Source organism: Siphateles boraxobius, unplaced genomic scaffold (assembly GCF_051911475.1).
Source record: "Siphateles boraxobius isolate OS27281-9 unplaced genomic scaffold, OSU_SipBor_1 65, whole genome shotgun sequence".
NCBI lineage: Eukaryota > Metazoa > Chordata > Actinopteri > Cypriniformes > Leuciscidae > Siphateles > Siphateles boraxobius.
Window position 1 is genome coordinate 8,412,919 of NW_027509192.1, and position 24,717 is coordinate 8,437,635.

Genomic DNA, 24,717 nt, shown 5'->3' on the forward strand with positions numbered 1-24,717 from the left:
CAAATAATTAATTTCTTTCAAATTATTTCAAATATTACATTAATAACTGTATTAACAAACAAAAATTTACACTGAAAAAAAAATTCAAATACAATATATTAATAATTTTAATTATTTAATATAATATATGTAAAGTCTTGAGTACGAGTATAATTATTCTTGTACAGGGGTCTATTTTCCAATAACGAAGGCCACTTGTTAACCAAATATAAACGTATTTGCTCATGTGAGAAGAAAGTGGTGGCAGAGCTAGAACAAATGAAACTAGCACATCTATATAGGAAATCGGTTGCCGTGACAATGATCAAATACACAAATATACACAGCATCATCTGATAACAGAATGGCCAATCAGAATCAAGACCGAAAGTGGATTCCTACCATATTCTTTTTCCTATCACTTAAACGTGAAAATAAAGCATTTATTTATAAAGCATTTAAAGAATTAGGTTTCTTTAATCATTATCCTTTTTAATCATTAATCATCTCTTTAAGCACTTGTTAATAATTAGACAAAATTGTGTAACATAAAAGGTAGCTAACTGAAGTCAAATGACTAAATTCTGACCGTTTTTATGATGAGATGTTAGACTAAAATGTCATAAACAGGAACAACACTGGCAATCTTGTTGTTTCTAAACCATTTCCTATGTAACGTTTCTCTATCTTTTTTATTACAAATCACAAATAAAGCATAGAAAATACGCTCCAATCTAATTCCCGCAGACGCGCTGTCTACTCTACACAAAGTGCTCGGTCCCCAGATGGTCATTTGGCTCCGACAGACACCTGGTATCAATGAACGGTAATTATTATATAATCAAACTAGCGTACCACCATGTTACTTTTCCCAACAAATGAGAATGCTCTAAACACATCCTTGCTTGTTTGATGCCAGTCTAATGTTTACAGTGCCACAAGCCACGGGCAGGGGCCAGGTGAGGACACATAACTGCTTATTCACGAGTGTTGTGCGTCTGAAGGTACCATGGGGATGACATCGCCACTGACATGTCAGCTGTTGTCTATTGTGCCATATTTGGTCCCCCACCCATATCAATATTGAAGCAACAGTGGAGGAAACAAACGTGTGATACAATCGTAGCTTCAACTGCCTCGAATTCTGAGAAGCCTTTTTAAGAAATACTATGATACTAAGAACAGGACGCGTGCGATGCTTTTGGTTGAACCCCTTTTAAAATGAAACGCTGCAAACAGGAAGACATGCAAAACTTGTTTTAATACAATATTCTGCTTTTATTTTAGTGCTTCAAGAAAGCATGAGATTTGTATACATACTCAGATGCCCAATGCTCACCCTGCTAGTTAGTTTCAAACATGATAATCCTCATCCATGATAAATGTTAAGCAGGAAAACCCAGCAAAACTGACTGACTGGGATCAACCATTTACACATTTGACTATATCCAAACCCTTTGTAAGATAAAACAAAGGCATTTTTAGATACGGTCGTGCCCAATACGGGTTCCTGCTGACCATCATGATTGTCTATTTTAAAGTTACTACGGTAATCTTCCGAGTATTCACATGTTCATTGCTGGAAACTGCAGAACAAATGAGGTTAGAAGTTGACCATGTGTGTTCTACTGAAATGTGTGGTTATTGGTAGGAAGCATCTACGCATGTCATTGAGCTGAGGCATGCGAAGCAACATTTACGACAGGCCTGTGTAGTACGTCAGCAGCAGTAACAAAAACAGAGAGAGCTCACGTAGACATTTTTTTTATTGCATTCAAATGTTTATTTTCAAGGGAAAAAGGATACAGATTTGTGCAATAGCAGGGCATGTTGTCATGGGGCAAGTTGTCACAATGGAATCTGTCCATTAAATCCTGTTCAATGGCAATTTAAACAGAAAAATAATTATAAAACACAAAACAACAGCAAAAAAAAATATTTAAAAGGCTAAAATTTTAAATCATAAACTGTAAACATTACGAAACATCTTAATCATGTGACTATTTTAATTTTGAGAATTGAATTGACAAGAATTATTCAAATTTTAGGACCATTTTGAACTTGATATTTGAAACCAACATACAAAACCACTACTAGTGAAAACACACTTGTGTAATTAGAATTCTGCCTCGAAATCTTACTAAAATGTAGCCCTTGTGATAAATAGTCTCCCCTATTTGACGCATACAAATTTCCTTGCATCTGACCTCATGTGAAAAAGAATCCAGTTTATACACGAAAGAGAGATGATAGAAAGAGAGACGAGAGAAAACAGCAGAGAGAGACCGAGAAAGAGCAGTCGAGACTGCAGTGAGCACAGGGGCCCCTTTGCCTGGGAAGTTGGTTCAACGGTTGGGGCCCAGATGGCTCCACACCTGCGAGAGACCCAGCTAAAAGACATCCAAATTTCACTCACAATATTATGTTCCTGAACAATAACCCAGCTTTCCTGGCTTAAAAAAAAAAACAATAATCCAAAAGAAAATGAGCAATTAGTGTATTCAGAGAGTAAATTCATTCCAGTGCCGACTCCACACAATGTGAACTGATGACGCGTATAAAAATTACAAAGACGTGTCAAAAATGAGGCGATGGGGCAGATGTTAATGATGCGACATATGGCTACTCAAAACAGGCTTGTCCACGAAGATTAATGTAAATACTCCAGTTATTAACAATTGCGCTTTTAGATTAACTTTCCGGGTCACAATGACTGTTACAGGAGTATAGGGCTTTTTAATATCAGTATCTTTGGAAACCAAACACTTTCTCAATTCTTGGCTAACGGTATTACACTTTAGAACCAAAATATAGTGCTTTCCTTTTATAAAAATGTTTATGGGTACTCTAGAAAATATTGTTTTATAAGCAATGTTTTTTTTTTGAAATATGGTTAAACTAGCCTAATTCAATTCAGAAACATCTAATTGACTTGCAAGTTTAAATATATAAAAAAATGGTAACCCTTTACAATAAGATTCATTAGTTAATATTAGTTAATGTATTAACTAACATGAACTAACCATGAGCAATACATTTGTTACTGTATTTGTTAATCTTTGTTAATGTTAGTTAATAAAAATGTCCATGTTAGTTCACAATGCATTTACTAATGTTAACAAGATTTTAATACTATTAAAGTATTAGTAAATGTTGAAATAACATTAACAAAGAAATGCAAGAAATGCTGTATAAGTGCAGTTCATTATTAGTTCATGCTAACTTATGTATTTAACTAATGAACCTTACAGTAAAGTGTTACCAAAAATATATATAAACACACAGTATGCTGATGCAACTTCTCACATTAGACACAGACATATATGTAGGCTATATTCACTTAAATATGTTATCATATTTTATTACTATTTACAGAGATACGATACATCTACTGAACATTACAAATGACAAAAGTATAAAATATATGCACATAAAGCATATATAAAAACTAACCTGTATTACTAACACATACATAATTTAATAATTACAATTTTAATGAAATTATCATTTTTAAAAATTATGTTTTTGACAGAAGTCTCTTAAGCTCAGCAAGGCTGCATTTATAGGAGTCAAAATATTTTAAAATAGCATCATTAAACCAGTCTTCAGTGTCACATGATTTTAAGTGATATTATATTTTAAGAGATCATTTTAACTATATTACCATACAGATGTGCTGCATTAATCCCTATTATGATAATAAATCTGATAAATATTTGTTAAATAGCTTAAGTCTTTTGATGTGATTAAAAGCAGAAATCATTCTAATATGCTGATTTGCTTTTCATAAAACATTTATTTGTATTATCAGTGCTGAAACAATTTTTGCTGCTTAATATTTTGTCTTGTGGGCACATGAAATTTCTTTCAAAAAATCTTAAGTGCATTAAAAAAAAATATGAGTGCTGATTAATTTCTTTTAAATGTTCAGTTGTATAAAAATAAAATGCCTTTAGTTGTTTAACATATATTCATTGATTTAATTATTATAATAGGGATTGATGCAGTACATCTGTGGAAATAGGACTTTCAGAACAAATTAGTTCTTAAAGATATTGTAAAAAGAAATTCCAGGACTTATAAGGACTTTAAGCACAACTTTTTTGGTTTTCAAGGACTACAATCAGAGATCAAACAATATCTTTAGTATTTTTAAAGATTTTTTTAAACTTAAATTACAGATATAATGTACCAAAAATACAACTTACAACGTATTTAATAGTATATTAATACAAAGTTTATAATGGCTATTATTATTCAATAAATAATATTTTATTTTATAAATGTTGGCGTACTTCGTATCAAGAAAAGTTCTGATGGGGGTTTAACAGATGGGCTGCAGTGTTAATTTTGCGTGAAACGATTGTATTTGTGTTTTTCCACACAAAAAAATGTCATATATATTGTATTTAAATAAGTCAAGCACTTTTCAAGTACCTCTTCATTAATATGGCTATTTTCAAGGGTTGTTGAGGACTTAAATTTCAAAAAGTCATATTAAAGTTCGTCAAGTACTTTAAGCACCTTGTACAAACCCTGTGATATTGTGAATATGCCCAATAAGAGCTTTTCACCATCTGCAGTGTATCATATCATATTGACGTTCACGAGTCACGTTTCATGAATGGGGAGGCATATGGCATCACCTTAAACATCACCTGTAGGAGGGCATCATAAAACTCTACAGCACATGTAGAAACAGCAGGCATCAGGATGAATACAGCAAAGCATTCGCACCATTCAGCACGATATTACGAATGCAGCAGTTCCATCTTAAGGATGAAGCCAGTACTGCATTCCACATTCAGATGCTTGTCTAACTGTACATTTCCTAACCATTATAATGAATTCCCTTTATTAAATCTACTTGTGACACTGAGTCAACTGGAATGAGAGTATAAAGCATGTCTAACATGCAGGGAAGCCCCTAGTCAATGACTGCGGGTATTCAGAGCGCTGTCCTCAAAGGAATTTGGGTATGACTGCATGTAATTGACCAGAGGTCCTGTGAATCCCGTGTGTTTGTTGTCAATGGAATTTTTCCGGCTAAGAAACATGCATTGTCTCAGATTGAAATAAAACACATTTGTCGCCTCACGTACACATAAACGTATATGGGGACGTATTTACGCCTACACTCGGGCTCTTTACATCAATCGGGGCAGATGTTTAAAGGGTTTGGTATGTTATCAGTGTCATTTTACCGTGAAAAAACAAAAACAGGGCTGATTACAGTCGATAAAGTGACTCAATAGTGGTGAGCTCTGCGTAGAAAGTAAAATATTACAACAGAGGATGGTAATGCTTTAACCCCTGATAAACTCTAACGATTACACCTAAAACAGTCATGCATCGTATGCCATTAAAAAAAAAATAGGGTGGTTTAATGTACAAGGTTGGCTAAAGTCCTAGAGATCAGCAAGTCAGGACAGAGCCGCATGGGAAATTGCAGCCTTGCTATGCATGGCCTTCAACCGTAAAAAGAGTCAGGAGGCAATCTTTAAGAGTGGGCGCCACAGACGTGCACGGACTCATTCATGTCCACAGGAAGCATGCTGGAGGATGAGGTTTGACAAGGCAAGTTAGGCCATTCAGGGACTCTTCCCATTTTTAAAGTAACAGTTCACTTAAAAATTATAATTATGTCATTATTTACTTAGCCTCATAAAGTTCTAGACCCATTTACTCTGGCCACTCTTTTCTACACAATGAATGTGAATAGGACTTCTCCAAAATGACCAAAAAACCTATAGCAAAAATGATCCAAATGAGTCTTATGAAGTCATACAATAGCTTTGTGCGTAAAAAGATAAAAGGAGCATAATTTAAGTCGCTATTCACTGAAAATCCTGACATCTGCACTGGAATGCTCATGAGACAAGAAGCCATGTCTGATTTGTGAATGGATGAATCAGAATGATTCATTCACAAATCTGACTGAACTGGTTCTTGTGTTCACTCACTGATTAAATTATCCAGTCTTAGAGGTTAACAGCTCACTGGAGGGCATTTGTAGTAAATAACGACTTGGAATACAATACACAATTTACTTATATGATACTTTTATGCTGCCATTTTCAAAGCTTGAAAACTTGGAATAGAGTGAGCACATTATTTAAACTTTTTATTGTCCACAAAAGCAAAAAGTTGGAATGTCATGAGGCTGAGTAAATGATAACAGAATGTTAATTTTTAAGTGAATTATCCCTTTAAATTGTACACTGAAGATCAACAAATAGGCCTAGTTATCAAAACGGAGGGGTATCCCTTGTGCATCCAGTATTTAATTCATTACGAGGTACTTATCATAACGGATGTCTGATTAACACTCGGTAATTTAGTGAAATACCACTAAATTAAGTCACCAACAGGGTTTTTGCAACACGCGAGTCAAAGAGCCACCAGACTGCCCTCTTGTGCATTGTTCTGTAAATGCATAATAGAAACACTTTTGAACCAAGAAACCCATTCCAGTGCCCATACAGCATGCATCTCTTCAGTAAAGCATGGATTTTGAGTTCCATTTACTGGAAAAGCAGCAACTGGAATAAGAACAATCTGGAACTTGAGAGACGTTCACCTCAGTATATCCCACCATTCCAGCAGCTGACAGCTTTATGGTTCACAACTCAAAGCAAGTAGAACAGAGCAGCTCTCCAAAACAGCTCAAAGTATGTTTTACATGCCACAGCTAGCATACAAAAACCTTCCGTAGCTCACTGACATTGAGACAAGCATGTGTTTTAGACCTGCTTCCAAGAAAGAAAGAAAGGACTTTGTCCTGTTTTTTCATCCTAAGTAGAGTTTAGGAAGTTCAACTGGCCTGTTCTGAGGAGAGAATGTATCAAGACAACAGCTGGCCCGCTGATGGGGCCTTCTGTTCCCCGTTTCTGAGAAAGCTAGTAAGGACAAGATAACTATGTCTGGCCAGAGGGAAATGACTGGAAGGAGAGATGAGACGAGGAGAAGGCAGGCGAGGGAAGGAAGCAGCTGGGAAGCTGATCACGTCTGCTTTGACAACATACTGTAGTGGCCATGGTCTCTAAGCCGCTGGATGGAGGGTAGTCCTTGCACAAGAACAGAACGGGGAAATGTGCAGGAGCTTGTGTGCGCACACAGGAAACCCCAAATGAAGTCGAAATTTATAATAGTGGGATTATGTAACAGGAAGCCATATCTCCATCTGCTCAAGAGCCAAGCCCTGGGAGAAAGGGGGAAATTACAGAATAATGCACTTCAGACGTTAATTCAACGCATTTGGTTCTACGGTTCAGTGATGCCCAATTAGATGGCAGTGAATGGACCACAAATAGCAGTCGAGCCTTGTGTAGACTGCAGCAGCTGTATCACCTCAAACAATCCATCTGTACTACTTTTACTTTTTCCATATTGAAAAACATTGCCCCTTTCCCAAAGGCTTATACTTGATTTATGGCAATGTCCAACTTTAATAACTGGACTTCTACAAATACTAATGAAAATAAGATAAAAAAAGATCAATAATGACACTTTATGGCCATTTTTAAGGTGTTCAAATCTAAGTGGTTGCTAGATGATTGCTTACCAGTCCAAGTCAAAAGAGCACACTCTCAAGACTCTATGATATTCTAGTCTCTAGATATGGTTTAGTTCACCAAAATTTAAAAAAAATTTCCCACCCTCGTTTTATCATGCGGCAGGCAAAAAATAATCCTGTTGTTTAGAAAAGCACCAGTCCTCAACAAGCCTAACAAATTGAAATTATCATTATCGTTAACAAACATGCTACCAAAGTATCCATTAGCAATCAGATTAATGTCTCTATCGGCCAAAAACATCACAATCGAACTGACTGAGCTCGATCTGAAAAAAATTTTGATCGGCTTGAAAGGGGCAGTGTAGACCTAAAATAATTTGATCACTAAGAAAAAAATTAAACATCTAAACAAACACTTGAATCTGATTATTTTCTCAATCCGATTAGAAAATACCTTGCGCACATGTGTATTGCCACGATGCACATCTGTAAATGTTTTACGCCTTACAAGCGTATTTTATTTACCTCTCACATCTTACAGACTGTTCAGTGGAGGAGAATGAAAACTTTACTAAAAATGCTCTTTTGATCGATATGTCTGCTTTCTTTTTAGATTATCAAGGCAATAACATCAATTATACTCATAGAAAGCATTGGTGACGTTAGCAGAGTGATTTTCATTGCGTTCTGAAATGTGCGAGACCGCAATTTATAATGGTTGCATTCTGAGCATTACCACAGGGGCGATATATAGTGCATTAGCATATTCTGTCTTCATTCTACACTTTCAGGTGAACTACTGTCAACACTTTGAAGAAAATTTGTTAATGTTAATGTTCACAATAACACTTGATAGCGTAATAGCTCTGCATTAGCAGGTTAGCAAAGCCTTAACTATGAAGGTTATGAAACAACATACCACTCTGAGACAAAGTCAAGTTTCCAGGCAAGTTTATTTGCGCAATGGCTAGCCAGTTTGCAACTGTAAACAAACTGTAACAATGGTTGATACATTTAGTAAGAGAGAATAAAACTTCTGAGTGATATTCTCATGAGATGACAAACAAAAGAATGGTTCAAATTCATCGGGAACTGTAGCCAAGCACATGATTGAAGCAAGCTTCGTTTCTCATGCTTTGTAGGGACACTGGCACAATATTGGAAATAGGACAAAATTACGCAGCTACATATGCACTCTTGGAGAGAAACCCAAAATTGCTGGCTGTAATGGAAATATAGCTTAATTCAAAGAGTAAAATCAAGTAAAGCATTCAATCAAAACCACCGTACAGTTAATGTAACCAAATGACGTAGGCCGCCGTGAAAAGCTTTGTTGTTCATTTGGAGCCAAACAGTGTTAAGAGAGGGAGAGAGAGAAAGAATCATTACGGTTTTATTGGTGTTTGTTTTTTCTTGCTTTCTTCTGTGCTTTAGGGGTGTTGTCAAATGCATTAATTGGACACATATGATGCAAAGAGTTATGACAGATAAACGCATTCCAACTGGGGGTGTGAGCAACCGACCGAGAAGCCTGGAGACTTACACAATAAAAAACTCAACTGAAGTAAAACATTGTATTTACATTAGCTCCCATGCCTGTGGCCTTATCTAAGAGCGTTTCTCTTCTCTTCAGTTTGTGTCCTGTGTTTATGTATTTCCTGTTTACACAGGAAGTTTAACCTGCACATATCAAATACAAAGTCAGCATAGTCAGCATGAAAAGAAAATTAACCATATCTATTGTCTAAATTCATGTGAAAAATCATCCATGAATGTTTTTTTATTTTTATTATTTGACCTTGTAATTTTTCCTCAAAATGTTATAACTCAATCCCCCAGTAAAAGGACAGACGTTTCTCTTGTGACGCTTGCCAGACTTTTCCAATAATTTAGTTTGCTTACATCTTGCCCTTTTATTACAGTTGACCTAAAGTTTGCATTCAGATCTGCCTCCATCCGATCAAAAACCGAAGTTAAGACCCGCCCTACATTTTCTCGAAATTTGTTTCACTTGGATATACGTCACAATACAGCAGAACAGATCTGTCGCTACTTCTGATTCATTGCAACTTTAAATACCTAATCTAGAGCGCTTTTGATAGGACAAAAATATGTGAAGTGCAGTATGAGTCATCAAAATATTTACTACATTTCCAGGAAGTAAAAAACGGTAAATTTTCACGGTGTGTTTCTGCTAAGACTGCTGCTATGATATTTAAGAGTACATTTGCACAATAGATAGCCTCAAGCTAACTTGTTAACAAGACATGGGCTGTGTATTGCATACTCTCCTAGTAGGTACTTGTTTTGAATATGCAATTACTTGGTGCCACTAAAAAAGTATGTTCTATATAGTATGAGTGTGTATGGAATCCGGGTGTACTACATTCACCATGTTGTCAAATTTCATGTGCCCAACTAGTGTCAGTTGCATCATTTCACTGCCATTCTAGAATCCTCTCCCATGTGATAGTAAAGTGGCCATTGTATGTGCACTTCGGAATCTCTCAGAAAGTAGTACACTTATACATATAGTAAAAATAGTATACTTTTTGCCAACTGAATACTGTGAATTCAGACATACTACGCTTTTCACATACTGTTCTTCACCTACTATATAGTAGAGAAGTATGTGATTTTGGATGCAGCCATGAACTCAAAGCCCCCAAAACTCTAACTCTGACTTCACAATGACTTTAATCTAACGTACTTCAAAGTGAATCTGCTTGCTTAAGCATTTGTTCCGCAAACGTTTTGTTAACATACTATGAGACTCTAGAATGTCAGCCAAGGACTCTGTTAGCATTTTTCAACGTGTAAACTCAGGAAAGTAGCAAGATCAGCACAAAGCACCGTACAAAAAAGTTTGACCAGCGGCTAAGTGAGAAAGCATTCTAGCTATGTGCTGGATGGGACACAGGTGATGATTCATAGAGTTCCATCCCTCAAACAAAGGCGGGAGATACGCTACATCTCGGGTTCCTGACGTGTTTCTGCAGCTGCCTGGCCGCAAACTTCATACACACCTCTTTCTGTTTACTATCCAGAAATACAATGTTTACATTAGTGGCTGATGTTCTTATGTAATTGGCGTCAGTATGTGTCGCTAATATGACGGGGACTTGTGCAGCGTCCAAACCATGATGCTCTACTAGATTAAACCCATATCACCTGAATAGGGTCAATGTTTAAAGCATGCACAAACAGATTTTAGCCAAGTAGCTATTTGATACTGAGGTCTACAAATGCAACCAGTGGCTTATAGGCCTATGCGGTTAACACAGAGAAGGTTTTTCTTCAAAGATAAACACAGAAGAACCAGACTAAATTTTCTCGTTCTGTGCTGCCATCACCTGTGAACAATAAGGTATCCGATTGTAAACTTGTAGCTGTATATTCAAGGGATCGCTACGCCAAAGTGGCATAAATATAAGTTGTATATACAGTAAAGAGTGGGAGAGTGACCCCTTCAAAACGTGGATTACACCAGTGGTGGGAGATGACTTGAATACTCTTTGTAAATATAACAAACTCTTGGGTGAGAAAAAGGAAGTGTCTTTTTTTGCCAATGTGAAATATAAGGAGAATTTTAAGCCAGAAGAACTACATCTGTGCCTTATTCACAAGAGTGAAAAGTGTTTCCCCATCGGGACAAGAAGAGGTGTGAAGAATTGCCTATTCTGTCACCACCAGGTTAGTGTTTGGGTGGGACGCAGCTCTCTAGGTCTGGGCAGGATTTCACTGAAAACCTTCAACACTGTCATATGTGAGCGGTGGAGGAAAAGGCGTCTTGAGAAACGAAGACAGCTGGGCCAGCAGTTACGCAGTCAGAGTTCTCATCACTCTAGGAAGAGTTTGTCTTTGAATTCTGTGGGAAACACGAACCTGTAACACCAGATTTTGCCATTCCTGAAGCCAATAAATACAATGTAATACTTATAATTTAATAAAGTTTCACAAACAATCAGTAACCTGCTACTTCTCTGGTTGTGCTATACTGGTTTTAGTGAGGTGGCTTATATTTGTTTGTCTTTAAAGTTAATCTATTCAGACTGAAAAAAATCAAACTGAGATCAAATGATATTACCGTTCAAAAACGTTTTTAATACTTGTATTCAGCAGACACACTAAATGTATTAATAGTTACAAAGACTTTTACATTGTTACAAAATGTTTCTTTTTCAAATAAATGCTGTTCTTGAAACTTTCTATCCATCAAAGAATTCTGAAAAAAAAAAGATTTACGGTTTCCACAAAAAATATTAAGCAGCACTACTGTTTTCAACATTGATAATAATAAGAAATGTTTAAGAAAAATAAGCATATTAGAATGATTTCTGAGTCAGATTTGAAAGATTTTGTGGCCCGCTGTAAATAACATCTCTTTGAGTCCTTATAAACACAATAGGATCTGAAAGAATGGGGTTCTACTCAGAACATTTAGGCATGTATCTTTTTTTAATCTTGCACCTCATGACCCATCCAAGAATCATACAGCTTGCCTAGTGACTGGTACAACACACAAACCCCATCCAAGAAACGTCAAATATTACGAAAAACCACCCTCTGGAGAGACAGTAACTGTTCCTCACAGACAAACACATCTGTTAAAAATTTGCCTTTTTTGGATCCTTAACTTTACCTATAACTACGACTTATGACAACCGTTTTAAGTGAATGTTTTTAGCATGACTAGCCTAGCTTCAAATGAATAGCAACAATCATGCATAAGCAAAGTTGTTTAAAATAGTTTAGTGTCAGTCTGGTGTTTCTTTTTCTTTGGCTTTGCAGACACAAGAGGGGTTTTCTTACAATACATGAGAGTAATGCCAAAACCTAGAGTTTCCAAATGTGTGATGCATATAGAAACACAAAGAAGACAAATCATTCCTCATGGACACATGTGCGTGCACAGGGGTTAGTTTGATGTCATGCAGTATGACATCTGCACTATTCTTCACTGCATTGTTACTGGGCAGCAGTGGCCCAAAATTAACCATGATGGAAGGAAACTAGACAAATTGAGAAAATTGTGCTTTGTTTGGACAGTTTCCTTTGTGGTACCCATTTTACATAAGGTAGAACAATAAAATAGCATAACATCTGGGATTCTATTAAGTTTACGTCACCAATGGGCGAAGAACCTTTAGATTTTAAAAAGAAAGATTACTAGAACAATGTTCCGAAAAAAATATGAGTGGTGCTTGCCGATGCTAGAATGATTGCCAGGGTGTTGATATGCGATTGCTAAGTATTATGAGCGATTTCTACAGCAATTGTTAGCTCGATGTTAGGGTGGAGGGGGTTGGGGGTTGGGGCTGCTGGATGATTGGTTGACTTACCGAAACAGGCCAATCAGGATGCTCTCTGTCTTACATGCGCTTCATGACACGCACACACAAGGTCTCTCGCTCTCTCCCTCTCTGCTGTGCGTGCGCTTCACGGTTTGGAGCACAGTCTGTTCTGTCGCATGTGCGCTCTTGCTTGCTCGCTATAGATTCTGGGAGAGTTGAACTAATTTCTGGGCATCAGGGAGCCGCTATCAATATGCGGGAGAGTTTACATGGACACCTTTTGGTTCAGTCGGAATGAATTCAATCCGATTGATGAATCCGAACACGGTGTTTACATGAACGATAAATAAAGTAATCGGGTTGATGTGAGCGTTTATATGTCACAAGCTTCAAATCGGAATAGATTTTTTGACATGCGCACACGGCACGAAAATACCGCCGCTGTTCGCGCATTACTATTCTCCTCTATTGGTTCTTTATTTGTTTTAAACAGCAGACTTAATATTTATCCGTCTCTGGTCATGATTTGGAGACCATGAGCATATGAACCGTTTAGCCGTGCTGCTTATATTTATCACACAGTAAAACCCCACGCCCAAAACCAGTCGTCTGTGGATGAAAGTCTGAAACAAGGACTGGTGGGACGTTGTCCTGCTCCACTTCACACACGCAGAGTGAAATGATAATTTTAGAATAACGGGACACTCGTTTATATGACACTTTATTCAAAAGGAAGAACAGCTCGTTCCGTGCGTCATACGTCATAAAGCTATTTTAACGTCACTGTACATGCGCAATCCTTTCGGTTTCGATTTTCAATCCGATCAAGTGTTTACATGTCCTCTCGATCAGATTACAAAAGGAATAAACCACCCCTTTCAATCGATTCGAAATTCCAATCGGATCGAGCTCAATCAGATACATTAAGGTGTTTACATGAAGGTTTTTAAATCCGATTAAGCCGTCAATCCGGGTCCATTATAAGGATCCATGTAAACGCAGCTGCTATCCTTTTCCATTCTCTTGACCTTTCCCCAGTGTGGTCAGCCTCCGTAGGGCCCCTCAGGGTGGCAGAGGTGCTTTTAAATGCGATGGGAGGAATCTTCCTCAATTCACTCTGCCAAATGTCTGCTCTGTTATTCCTTCAAAAGAAGCCACCGGCGGGAGTGTGTGTGTGTGTGTGTGTGTAAAGGCCTTCTTACGATAAAAGCGCATGGCCTTTAAGTATAAGCAGACTCCTTTGTCTGTCTGCCAGGAGTCATTTATATCTCTCGGATTAGTGAGAGCGAGAGCAAAGCCACGAGGCCCGATGTTTTCCAAACACATTGCAGTTAAAACAAGAGGGTCGTTCTGAAACGGCTCACTTGGGGCCCGGTACCCTCCAGAAAAGTGCTTAAATAGAGTGCGATGAGCAGAGACTAGAGCTAAATCATGCTCTAGCATTGTGCACACAAAGCGAGAGAGCGCTAAATAAGGCCAGGCTGCGCACGTCCCCGGCCCACACGTGAGAAGCGCGTTTGATGTTTCTCAGACATCTCTCGTTGGTGCCGGGCGCATTCGCTTGGCCCAAGCAACTTCACGAGACTCTTGTGCATTCAGGGTTATTCACATGCTCACCGGAGGCTCATCACATGGCCTGACCTCCTTGCGGTGTACGGTTCCTTATGAACGCAGGAAATGCAGGAAATGTCAAGCGCGAGTGTGAATTATTAACCGGTGATGTAAGGAGCCGAAATGTCTGCGCCGATGTTATGACGCTCACCGAGTAAAGTGAACGCTTTGTGCAGTCAACCCTACTGAACCGGGTCAGAAGCCATCAGCGTAACAAGGCTCCACACTCCACATGGGCATGTGGGATCTCTCTCTAAACCCATCACGAATTCCTCGCTCTTGGCAGTCGCTCAAGTCTTTGCCTTATAGCCTCGATCTCTCTCTCCATCTCAGCGTTTCTCCTGTCCGTTCTCTCTCTCTTTTCATCAGTGCTGGCAGTGGAACTGTAGGCTGCATTCTGCACTAATTAACAGCCTTCAGAAGAAGACCACCAAACTGGTGAACTGGCACACTCTAAGCACACTTTGTTTTGTTTTTTCTGCGGCAGTCAAATGCACAGACTCCATGTCAGCGTGTATCAACCAGCGACGGGGCCTCTGGGGGAGCGCAACACTCTCCTTCTCTGGATACATTGAGAGTGTACCTTGTAAAATGCAAGCTGATATTCTTCCTTTCCTTGTCTTCTGTTTCCCATAGACTACACGTTATTAATCCTGATTTTCCACTCGCAGACAGTTAAGGGAGAATACAGACAAAATGGCTGAAATAGGAATTCGTTCACTTGAGTGACGATTACTATGTTTGTTTGACTTATCAAAGACCCGATCTGAGAGAAGCATAGATGTATATTTTGCAGGTTAAATATCTAGAACTGTGTATAATCCAAGTCCTGTAGTGTGAAATGTGTTTTTGACTGGAACTGACATTAGCGATGACGGTTGTGTAGAGTGAAAAAAGAACAGCAATCCGACAAATTTAAAAAGTCTTTAACTTTAATAGTTCTCCCGCAAAATGTATTTTCTGTTTGTTCTTTTATAAAGTACATTGACTTACATTGAGTAGACAAAAACAGCTGAAGCATTCTTCTACTTGTATGATCCACAGAAGAAAGTTAGTTATACAGGTTTGGAATGACATGAGGGTGAGCTAAAGATGACAGATTTTGTTTGAGGGGTGAACTTTAAAACCCAAATTATACTTTACCTTTTCATTTTTTTATGTGTACGTTTAGGTATGCATACAGTGTGCATGACAAATTTCAGTATGTGTTAATTGAGTCCCACCACCATTAAGAGGCTTCCAATTAGCTGACTAGGTAACCCACCAACAATTTAATTTTGAACATTACGTTTAACACTGGCAATGGCTAGTTTGGAACTAGTCTAGCTGTTCACTTAAAAAAAAAATTCTGGTCAGCCAGCTTAATCCTATTAGTGAAGCTGTTTGAGACTATTGCTAGTTAAAAGAAATCTGGTGGGGACAAACTTGAGTTTGGAGCTTATGCATTATTCAAATCAACGTATGCAAGACTATTCAGGGAACTTGAAATACATTCAAGCTATAGGATCAAGACTAAAGACAACGAGTTCATTTGAGCCTCAACAAGGAAGTAGGGCAGCGCAGCGGCATGCTGGAAAAGAGGCGCTTGGCATAACGGCACACAGCTGAACACAGGCAGGGTGAATGACTCTGTTTCTGTGTGTATTGGGCAGCAGGCCTCATTAGAGGCACATAGACACGTGGAGCCAGGGCGACAGGAGCCCTGCAGATGCAGCGAAGGCACCCCGGCCCTGCTCTCAAAATCCGAAGCCCAGACAAAACCACATTGTGTGAGGATTTATGGGAAGGCTTATGGACTCCATGAAAACAAGGCGCTCTCTGAAAGACACACACTGAGTCGGTGTGATGACAGTCCCTCAATGGTTAGGGGAGAACAGTAGGCAGTGTGGGTCTATGAGAGAGAGAAACGGATGAGGACTGTGAATCAAACTGGAGGAAGATGACACTTGAAGGGTTCTGGTGGTGGCAGGAGGGGGGTTCGCAACCAAACAGCTGCGTGACGGGAAAGCGCAAGAGGAAGCAATCTGTGAACATACTGTTTGATATCTGAATGGGAGCGGGGCAGCTAGAGGGGACCAGCTACATGCTAAAGACTCATGAGTTATAGGAAATCACAAAGCGATTCACAGACAGGTCAATGATGTGATAAACTAATAAAAAAATATTGTACATTTCAAATATACCATAACTTCAGTGATTTCCCTTTCTATGATTAGCATTTTTTAGAAATTCTAATTCAAAACTAATTTTGAATTTGTGATTAGGCATAAAGTGAAAAAGGGACAATTGTCATAGAGAAAAAAAATGTAAAGTAAATAATTTTCTATTAATATTTCTTTAAAGAAATCCTGAATAATTAACAAAACTGCATATTAATTTTTAAAAAACTAATACAAAATTTAGAAAGTCAACATTCAGAATATATATATACATATATGTAGAACAGAAAATTATAGCATAGAGAGGATCCCTTCGGACCACATGACTCTCGCTTAAGACTCGTAAAATATCAGGTAATTTGATCTTTAAAATGTCAAGTTGTGCAACTTATTAAATGTAACAATAATGTATAAATGATAATACATTAATAAACAAAAATAATTATTAAGATGTGTATGCTGTATTCATGTATTCAAGGTGTAATGAAAATATGTATTGCTTTTTACTTAATGGTTACACCATATGACATTTTTAGAGTCATTAACTTTTCTTGAAAAAGTTTATAAAAACCATATATGAAACCAGCATGAATATAATAAGTACATTTAACTTGGCGCCTCTTTTACTAAATTTTAAAAGGCCTTTCTTTCTCTTTATCATGGGCACAATACGTCATAGACCCAGATATCGATCCAAAAGAAGACAGAGAGATCTATAAAATATAATAAACCCCAGTAAGTGCTTCACCAGTAATTCGTTTCAGGCAGCCCTCCCAAGAACTACTCGAAACAGATCCATTACCGCCACAACAAAGGCGGCACCCGCCCCTGCTCAGCAATCCTCTGACTAGCGTGCAACTGTGCATGCGTATCGCTCTGACGGCGTGAGAAGGGGGTGTCAAGGTTAAGGCTGGATCCCTGCATGGTCTCAATGGTGTTCTTGTGTTCGGCACCGCGGAGGTGACTAGCTATCAGGGTCCTGCTCTGCGCGCACAGCGCCCGCTTTTTCCATTCTGTCAGCGCCGAGCAGCACACTGGTTCCTTCCAAACTCAGCGCCACTTCATTAAATGACTTTAGACTCTTGGCAGAGGCAGTGGGAAAAGTCTATATTAACTGTGTGTAAGTTCCATGGGGCGGCCAACAAAGGCTGTGGTTGTTCCCCCTGTTAGGGTTCGCTGTGCCGGGGAGGGGATTTGGGACCTTTAGGGGTACCTGCGGGTCTTGCAGTACACCGTGACTTTCTTTAACAAGCTAAGGAGTATCCAAGTAAGTACCCAAAACTGCGTGATGACATCATACAGAGTGATGCATCTGATTGGCTTGTAGACATTGCTGAGTAGTAACTGATTATATGTAATCTGGATTACGTAATCAGATTCTAAAAAAATGTATTATTAGGTTACATTTTTAAATACTTGTAATCAGACTACTATTACTTAATATTCACAAAATGCCAGCAAACTAGTCAGAATTCATTTATTCTCCCCAATTCTTCATTTTTATATTTTAAATGTCCCTTTCTAAAAGAAGTCTCATGCTTATAAATGTTCAGAAAGTCTTGAGTTACATGGAATTGCACACACAGGCCTGCCACTAGTCACGCAACTATAACAAATTGTTATAAACAAACTGCTATAAACAAATTAGGTCAAAAGTAATCTAAAAGTAGTCGGATTATATTACATAAAATCTGTAATGTAATAGATTATGCTACTAACTACAATTTTCATAATGTAGCCTAATTTGTTTTCAGTAATAGGTTAAAATTTGTAAGTAATCTACCCACCATTGTCTGTATATAGGGCATACATGGGTAACACACACACAAAAAAACTCATATTTGCTCTACCTGGCTGATGAATCGCAGCATTTGTGCATATTCATTTCATATCGTGAGGTCATTACTTTACATAGCTGAAATAAAGCTGACCGACGACGTCACCGTAACAGGCCTGTCCTTCAGAAATTAAGCAACATTGATGGTGACGAACAAGCTGGCAGCGCCCTTAGAACAGAAAACCACAGATGGAGATTTTCAAAACCAGTGGTTCAGTTTTGACTGAACAGTCGCTTGCGGTCCCCCTAACATTGAGATCTATTGAGCGCCCTTGCCAGAGCTATTTACACAACTTATTGAGTGTTAAAGGCCTCTCGCCCATTCTCAGCTTCACTGAATTAGCTTTATTATCAGCTTTATTCGAGCAAAAAACACTTTAAAACACTCATTCACACAATTGGCTATAGCGGAAAGTACAATTATTCAGCCGGGTGCACTTTTTGCTCCCCAGGCCAGTCCCGAGACCCATTCTCATTTAGCAGTAAAAACAGGCAAAAACTATTGCAGCCTATTGCAGAACAATAGCTGCGAAATGCTGCCTTTTAGAGAGCCGTGAATGTCACACGCTGTTTTGAGTCCTGTGGTGGAAACTGGAAGAAGGACTGATGTCAGGATTTACTATTTGTTTGTGGAAGAGCTGGAATTAAAGTGAAATAAGGATTGATGGGAGAGATGGGACAGTCTAGAAACAGCAGGATTGTGGGAGAGGGTCAGACATCCATCAAGGCCGTTCTCAGTCGGCGTGCCCTGAGGTTCCCACACAAGTGAGCTCACTGACTGCTATGTGTAAGAATGCACAAATAAAGACATTCATCCTGCTATCTAAATGAAGACATAGGTTACTGTGGCAGGGGAGGCGTGGTTTAGCGAGGTCGGCAAAAGGAGAGAGAGTCGGAAGAGATGCGATGGGTGAGCGGGTTAAGTGTGAATGACAAACACCTGTGTCTTGTTTCCGTAATTGGCATGGAGATCTGTGGGTGATCTCGCTGATGATATTGGATTTTGGGAGTTTGATGCTGAAAGCGCCGTGTGCGCGTCTTTGTTTTTGTTCTTTTGTTTATTTCTAATAAACACAAACAGTCTCCGCAAGCCGACCCTGTCCTCTTCCTTCCCTATACATCTCGAACCTTGTTACAGTTACCATAAACTTAAACAGTACTACTCATATTAAGCCACGTTACTACACATCAATGCTAATTGCTAACATGGCTCAAAAATCTGAAGTGGCAAGTTTGGCGTTTTTGGTTCAATTAAGGCTGTCCACCACACACTTGAAGATTTTAAGACCGGTTTTGGGCCCCATTTGCACACCCCAACGATCTGCGGTGTGTGGCCCGATTTGAGGCTTCTCGGAACTAACTTTTTGTCCAAAAAAATCCTCAATTGTGGATGAGCATCCACAAAACGGTAAGCATGCACTGCTTTGTTTATGGTTTGTGTATCTGCTGCCTGCTGAGTCGGTTTCCCTTATTGAATGAATATAGATGAATATATCAGCAGAAATTTACAGCTGTCTCATTTACACGCAGGCGAGAAACAAACATGCTAGCTGACAAGTCGGCAGTAGTTCTTTCGGTTTGTTCAAGTCATAGGTTCAAGTGCAGCTTTTCCACGACGCAGGCGACAACACAGTCGGATTTCATCAGCGTCAGTTCTTTGGTGTCGGTTTGGTGTGTCCCTCCACTGAAACCACACAGATTCCCTGAGGAAAACAGGCTTTAATAAAAGATGATGATGACCATAACGGGTTAAGCCTGTGATGAATAAAAAAACAGCATGGTCTTTCTTAAACTGTTAAAACCAAAGGAGGCTTGATAGTTAAGCACACACCACCATCATCCAAGGGGAGCAAGAAAGACAGAGTGATCTCCCAAAGAAATCAATTAGGCCTACAATATTTGCGTCCTGTCGACAGGCACTCCTGTGTGAACACCACGACTCTGGTTCATTTATTTGTTCTAATTAAGAGTCTACAGTCGGCCGGGCATGATTAAGCTGTTGATCCCAGGATAATTAAGAGCAGGCTAGTGCTTAAACAGGAAGGTGAGACGGTCTACCGCGGAGTTTTCCTGCTGACCGCCCGTTTTTACATACAGTACTTCACTTTAGCCACATTTACATCCATAGCTTCTCATTTTCAGACACAAACCTCCCTCTATCTCGTATGCATCTCTCAGCTGCATCAATCCCTCACTTCGCCCAGATTTTGCGTGCGAGACGCCAGGGTCTGATTTCAAACGTCGAGTCACGCTAACGTTAGCTCTTTCCCAATGTGCGTGCGTAGGCCTACAGTAGGCTATGTCAATGAACTTTGGATCCTATGTGTCAATATTACTCTTTATTCATTATTTTTCAGTCGTGGACCACAAACGGCTCGGGTTACTCAGTAGGTAGCCTAATATCCTGCTTAGTGTTAACGTGCCATATTAAAAGCTAAAATCCACTAGCGGTGAATATGACAGTGCCTCATACATTCTGTTAACGAAAGCAGAGGATATCAAGTAGCCTACTAAAGTTCACAATATAAGGAAAAATCCCTCTTTGAGAAGCATTAACCATCAGTAGTTACAAGTAGGTAACCATCACCCACAAGTAGGTGTTTGCTGCCACCTACTGGAACACAAGTAATAGGCTACTCAAGTTTTATTGATTTCAACACAGATTTAAAATGTGTCTTTCATTGTTACAACGAAAATAAAAGTAAAATATAATTCATATGGGTATAAATCTATTTTTTAAAACATATGTATTGTTTTACAGTGTTGTTATCGGTGATTTATTTAAATTGATTAAATATTAGAAGATCGATAAATGTTACCCTGGCAACTAACTGAAATAAATACTTTAAATTTGACTTGCTGAAATTGCTGAACCAAAAACTAAAATAAAAATAACCTAAACAGAAATATAAAACAATAATACAAATGACTAAAATTAGAATTAAAACTGAAAACAAAAAAATAAAAGTAAATATTGATAAATACAGCAATAAAATAATACTGTTGATGTATCTATTATTTATATTATACATATTATACAATAAATATATAAACATTATTATTATACATATATAAATAATATAAACCATAATATACATAATAGCAATACATTTTAACAATGATATAATATTTAAAAAATTAGAAAAATAATAAAAGAAAAAGAAAATTGAGCACAGCTTGTATGTTCCAGAAGGTTCCAGCGAGCCACATTACATGTTTAGAAGCAAATGATGTCCCAATATGGCATTTACAAAAACGCTTTTTGTTTATGTTCAACGTATATTTCCTTTTTGCAGTACCATAAACAGAAAATGTTACCAAACTGTCTCTGACCTTAATCTTCCATCCACTAGATGGCAGCGTTTTCAAATAAATGTATCATGTTTCCTTATTCCTTTGTGATAAGTATAGCTGTCATGTTCTTTGTTGAGATTTAACACTCTGTTTTGTGCTAGGTAAACATGATTTCATAATTTTCTGTAATTTTTACAGCATAAACTGAGTCAAACCAGTTTGAGGGACTTTACAAAAGAGATAAGGTAAAAAACTCCCCATGTACAATTTGAGCTATGGTCTTCCTGTTTATAATGCAAACCATTTACCATAATGAATAAGTCATACTGAAGTTAGAGCTTTTATTGCTAAGCCACTTCCCAAGAAAAATTACTATTTTCTTTCGTACTAATATAAAAATGATTCACCTCATGGTTCATTATCTTACCATCTTAACTAAACTCACTATCGTCGCTTTTGGCCTGCTTACCTGTTACAACTACAACTTACCTCTTACCTGTTACAACAATTACAATAGTAACTGATTAAGGAAAGAAAATAGTATATATAGCTTGTATAGATATAGACCATATAGATATGTATATATTAAGGCCGATACGACAATAACATTCTTGTTTATGTCTCACAAATTCCGCTTTCTTTGTTTCCATTTGCATAGATGCCAGGAAACCATGACGTTGAGTCGACCCAGATGAGCCTTTCACTGTCATGCTATCAGTCCCACAAACAGCTGCTCAGAAGACAACTATCGTCATTTCCGCTTCAGAAGCACAACAAACAAAACAAAGAACGCACGGTATGAGTCTAAGGATGCACACGTTGAGTGAGCATTTTCTCCACCACAATGAATTACCTACATTCTATGTAGGTATAATATAGGTATATATATACTTTAAAATTTAGGTAATAATTTTTGTGAGAGTGAAAACACAGTGACTTGAAGGGATACTATCAAGATTTAGATTTTTTTTTAAAAGCAACTGAATTTAGGCACACATCTAGTCACATATACATATATATATATATATATATATATATATATATATATATATATATATAGGCTATATATATATACACATATACACACACACACACACTGTATAGTCATTCTACGTTCTTCCTAACTGAAACGCTGATCTTGAAAGTCAACAATGTCATTTCTCAGAAGTCAAGTCTCTTTAAAACCACAGCAGGTGACAGTATGCGTAGGAGATAAATCAACCATAACGGCCACACGGAGAGATCCGCCATTTTGATTTTAAACTAAGAAGGGTGCTTTAAACACTCTTAATGCAAAGGATTATTGAGATATCCAAGATTTCCAATCAATCAATCAATCAATCAATCAATCAATCAATCTGTCCTGACAAATACACTGCTGTGAGGACCACTGAATGTTCAACCTGCTCTCTGAATGACAAAGATCTGAGTGCCTCTGTCTCAGGAGTCAGAGAAGACACTGCGTTCCCGATCGAGCCCCCCCGGCAGGAAGCTCCAATCCTCCACACCCCTTCTTCTCCTCCCCCTCTTCCTCCTCCTCCTCCTCTTCCTCTTCCTCAGGAGAGAGAACTCTGGATGAACGCTGCGCGTGCAGAGGCGAGGCTCTGAGATGAAGGCTGTACCCACATCCTGTGTTCATGTTAAATGTCTTATACGAGCACCTGCCTTGCCTTGCCCTGCCCCTCACCCTCTGCCATTACCCAAAAACTGAAACTGCTGAGGCATTTTCTGTTTTGTTTTTAGGGTTTTGCATTCTGAAAAGCATCTGTTGGGCAGATTTCTCAAAGGAAGCACTGCATACATCACTAAAAGCAAACAAACACTGTAAAAACACAGTGTTATTGAATGCCATATACCTTCCATCAACAAGGATTTTTAAACCTAATGGTGCACTTGAAACATACACTGTGTTAGAAAGGCAGCAATGACTCGCTGAGCTGAACATTACACCATCAAACTCTAGATTTGATCACTTAGGTTTTTGAAAAATGGTCATAACATTTCCTAAAAATGTATATATTATTAATGGCTTAATTTAATGACAAGTGTGTGGTGTGACCATAACAATAAAAATACTGCAATATATTTTATTTTATTTTTTTACTTTTCATAGAGGTAAACAACTTTTTTAAACCCATTTTAACTGTTTTTAGAAAAGATTAATCATTAATATCAAGAGTAACCAAATGTAACCAAATTTCTTGACCATAGAAAAATTTCATAAAATGTCAAAATGTTTGAAATACTTTTTAATCGTGACAAAACCATTGGTTCTTGTATTATAATGCATTGTCACAATGCATTATGCCTCACTGACTTTACAAAGTTTTGCAGATATATTTAAAACAAAATTGATTCACTGCTTTAAAAAAATAATAAAACATTACCATAATATTAACAAAATGTGCATTTTCATAAAAAGGTTCAAATGTGTTTTATTAAAAAGTCACATGACAACAAAGTGGGTTATGCCACACTGACTTGAATTACAAAGTTTTCCAAATATAAATATTTTTTTAAAAAATGCTCCATTGCTTACTTATTAATAGAAGATTTAATGCAATTTAAGAATTTCAACTTATTGATGAGATTTTCTTTTTCTTATTTATAATCTGTGGACAGTTACACCACCTGGACATTTTTGACCTCCAACCTTTTAAAAAAAAAACATCAAAATGACTTTTAATTCACACATATGAATTAAAATGGGATGATACAAAGTGTATTCAAAAACATTCTTGTATGCATTTTAACGCATTTTGAAAAACTTCCGTACAAAACAAGCGTCACGTCACCGACCCATACAAAATTACAATGAGCATTTGCATACAACTACGAATCTTTTACATTTTTAAGTCACACTCTCCCAAACGATTGCATACATACACCTATAAGAGTCATGAAAGTATGGACAAAACATACTTTGACCCCTGAACTTAACGATATAAAAAATACCACTAAAGATAAGTAAGCCGCCAACCGATGCTCCCTAGGGCTCAATTGCGCAAGAGTTTATCACTTACGATA

General features: G+C 37.8%; 1 protein-coding gene across 1 annotated transcript in view; it reads right to left on the reverse strand.

Annotated features, from left to right (window-relative positions):
• The window catches only part of ccnd2a (cyclin D2, a), a 171,874-nt gene that overhangs the window by 146,729 nt on the left and 428 nt on the right, over positions 1-24,717 (reverse strand). The window lies entirely within an intron of this gene.